This window comes from Myotis lucifugus, unplaced genomic scaffold (genome assembly GCF_000147115.1).
Source record: "Myotis lucifugus unplaced genomic scaffold, Myoluc2.0 scaffold_782, whole genome shotgun sequence".
NCBI classification, from domain to species: Eukaryota; Metazoa; Chordata; class Mammalia; order Chiroptera; family Vespertilionidae; genus Myotis; species Myotis lucifugus.
In genome coordinates, this window is record NW_005871830.1 from 10,912 (window position 1) to 14,566 (window position 3,655).

Below are 3,655 nucleotides of genomic sequence, written 5' to 3' on the forward strand. Positions count from 1 at the left end.
TTTAAAAAAAAAAAATTTTTTTTTTTTTTCCCCAGAGAAGGAAGGGGGAGGGGTAGGGGTATTAGATTTATTGATGGGAGAGAAACATTCTCTGCTTCGCCCCCTCCCCTCCCCTTGGGGGGGGGGGTGGCCAACAAAAAAAAGGCCCTTGCCCCGGAACAGGAAATTAACCCGGGGCCCCTCGGAGGCCAACCCTATTTCTTTCAAGTAACCAAATGAGTTTGGTCTTTATTTTTTTATTCAAAGGGGCACAAATTTGTGCACTGGGCCCCTAGTGCAGTGGTCGGCAAACTGCGGCTCGGCAAACTGCGGCTTGCGAGCCACATGCGGCTCTTTGGCCCCTTGAGTGTGGCTCTTCCACAAAATACCGACTTCTGCGCATTGGCCACAAAGTTTCAATTGCACTGTACGTGCGTGCCCACACTTTTAGAAAATGGCCCATCTTCCTAGGTCAAGGCAGCGTTTGTAGCAAGCTTCTTCTTGGCCTAGCTTAGCCGGCTAATGTATTTGCCCAGCTTCATGAAGTTCAGGGAGGTTTCTGGGGTGCTATGAGGAAGAATTAGGAAGTACCTAGCTGTACTTACATAAATGTTTCTAAGAATACATATTTTAAGGAAAAAACTTGTAATATTTTATTATGAAAACTAGGGGCCCAGTACACAAATTTGTGCACCTTGAAAGGAACTGTGGGCCTCAAGGCTGCGGTGGGCACAGGGACGGGTCTCTGTAATACTATCAACAATAAAAACAAATAGGTTGCAGGTTGGGTCCCTGGGCTGGGTGTGTATCTGAGGTAACAGATCAATGTTTTTCTTGCTCTCTGTCCCTTCCTCTCTCTAAAAATCAATAGACATATGCCTGGATGAAGATTTTTTTTTTAAAAAAGGTAAAAATGTTAACATTTAAAAATGGAATTCATTAGTAAAGTCAAAACTTTTTATAAGTTTAAGCTGCATTCCTTGAACAGAGAAATGACAGGGCGGTGCCGTGGGAGTGTGTTCTGCTGCAGAAAACCTTAGATGCTCTGATGCAAAAGCACAGACAGCGGACAGATTCGGGCACAAAACTTGAAGCATTTGCTTCCGGATTATTCTGAAGGTGAAGCGATGACTATCTTTGCCAAATAGTTATGTCTTCTCGGGCAGATTCTTCAGCGAGTCTCATTGCACAGGTAAACAGGGCTTCCTCTTTAAATTCTGCAGAGTAGTAAGCTTTTATTTACTTTTCAAAGAGACTATAGGCACTTGAAAAATCGTAAGGATAATAAAAATAATTTGCATTGTCTACTCCATAATGATACTCTTAGCCTTTGGTTTTGCCCAAATTGTGTCCCTGTGTGTGTGTGTAAAATAGTGACATGTTGGAAGTGTAACTTTTGTGTCTGTTCACAGTGCTTCCTCATTACCTGAATGGATGAGCAGAATACTTGGACAATTAATGATGCACTCCTTCTTTTTAAGGGTGCTTTGTCTGAATGTCTGTGTCTCCCCACCCCCATTCAATATTCAAGTCCCAGTTCCCAAAGGCCATAGTGTTAGTAGGTGGGGCTTTTGGGAGGCGCTTAAACCTCGAGGGAGGAGCTCTGGTAAATAGAATCAGTGCCTTTTAAAAGGCTCCAGAGAGACCCCTCCCCCCTCTTCCCCCGGAGAAGTCCTCACCTGCAAGACCCACACCTGGCCATGCCCGCACCCCGATCTGACTCCCGGCCTCCAAAACTGTGAGTTTAATTTCTGCTCTTTATACGCCACCCGGGCTATGGTATTTGTTACAGCAGCTCAAGTGGACTAGGATAGAAGGTAAATGGATAAGTATTTTTCCAATATCTTTAATTTTACCAATATTTTAACAGATACACATAGTAAAATCAAGTTGCTATCTTCTCCATTTTTTCTTTTCTTACATAGAGGGGTAAAATGCACGTTGCCTTCCTACATATCCTGCTTTATTAGTATGTTTCCATAGGAAGGAAATGTGGTAACTGTAATTATTACTGAACTCCAAATTCAGGACAGTCGTTTCCGCGCCGAGTAGGGAGCATGTTCTTTGCAACTGGAAAGTTAAAATTCCCATCAGTGAATCAAGTTATAAAGCAGCCAGATAGTATAAGAAAAGTATGCTAGGTCACCTTAAAGAAAAAGTATGCTTTCTCTGCCAAGCCTCGTTGTAGCTTGCTTGGGGTTACTTACACACCTAAGTAAAATGTGTGAGTTGAGGGTGGTCTAATGGAAGCTGGAAACTTGGTCTTCTTTCCACAAATACTTACTGAACTATCTATCCTCCATGGAGAGAAAGATGCCAGAGCTAAACGGTTCGCCCAGCTAGCGAAGAGCATTCCGGGGTTCCGATCCGATTCACTGAAAACGTTGCCTGGCTCGGTTTAATCAATTCACTTACTAGCTCGCATTTATTGAACACCTCGTATGCGCGAGGCGTTTTGCCAGAGGCCGTGTGCGGTGTGTGATGAGTCAGATTTGTGGAGCAGCGGCCAGAGATGTCCTTTGACATCGTGCAGACGGGTTAGAATCCGACTTGTTGGATAAATCACTGTTTTAAATGCAGTTTTCCAATCAGTAAGGCGAGGGGGCTGGTGGGGGTGGGGAGGAACAAGGAAATGTATCATTAGTGACCAGCACTCAGAGGTGCTCAGTTGATTTAGTTTTCCTTCCCACCCCCCACCCCCCACCCCCCAACAACTCCGCTGTGAGGAGTGTTCTAGAAGGTGCGTGCTCGTCGAAGGCTGCGTGGGTGGAGGGATGCGGTGGGTCCGTTCGTGAGGTCGGTTCTGGATCTGGACTGGACGTGGGACAGGCAGCCTGTGCGGGCGGGCGGAGTGCGCTGGGCCGGTGGGTGGGACCCGGAGGGAGAGCTGGCAGCCGGGCGCCGGGTGGCCTGTCTGCTGGCCCATCCCGCTCAGTTCAGGTGGGTCCCTGTAAACATGTCACATTACCCCGATGGCCTGAAATCGAGACGTCTTCTTCGTGGAGATCCACACGGGACTGTGGTACTGATGCCCTCACCAAGCGCCTTCATTCCGGACGGTCTCGGATCGCACCTGAGACCCAAGCCCGCAGACACCGGCCCGTCTCCAGGAGACCGGGAGGCGGTGGGGCATCCAGAGCCGCGCGGAGGGAAGCGGATTTCCTGGGGGGCCGCTCAACTCCACACTTACATGAAAATAGGCGGACCCTAGACCATACGGCGTTCTTAAACATTTGAAAGGAAAGGACATTTAAAACGTTCTCAGTGCCGATTGTAATGTTAATTTTAGCTGCGGCCTTAGCGCCGAGCCCTCAGGAAAACCCTGAGGAAGCGCGACGGTTTTCACTACTGAGCTCCGGTTTTCCAAACCCGCCCTACGCCAACTTGCTTAAAAGCACCAGCGCGGGAAGCCTCCGGCCGGCTCTTCACCGACCGCGCCGCGGGGCGCGCGGAGGGGAAGGCGGACGCCGCAGTTTCCAGCGCGGCAGGCCCCGCCCCCACCTGACCCCGCCCACACTCTCGCCCCGCCCACGCGCTGGCCCTCCGCCCGCTCGCCCCGCCTCCCTCTGGATCCTGGGGCAGATGCTAACGCCCCTGGCACCGCCCCTAGTGACGTCACGAGCGCGATTCCGGTCCGCGGCCAATCATGGGTCCGGATTCCGGGAAAGCCCGGGGC

General features: G+C 49.7%; 1 protein-coding gene and 1 long non-coding RNA gene across 2 annotated transcripts in view; one reads left to right on the forward strand and one right to left on the reverse strand.

The window, feature by feature from the left end:
• Nucleotides 1-3,655, forward strand: part of LOC102442753 (transcription initiation factor TFIID subunit 4B-like) — a 63,180-nt gene that overhangs the window by 3,101 nt on the left and 56,424 nt on the right. The gene's annotated exons all lie outside the window — the stretch shown is intronic.
• Nucleotides 1,810-3,655, reverse strand: part of LOC111823968 — a 3,297-nt gene continuing 1,451 nt past the window's right edge. Inside the window, exon 2 of the long non-coding RNA XR_002827082.1 lies at nucleotides 1,810-2,584. This is a non-coding gene — a long non-coding RNA (uncharacterized LOC111823968). The remainder of the gene's footprint in view (nucleotides 2,585-3,655) is intronic.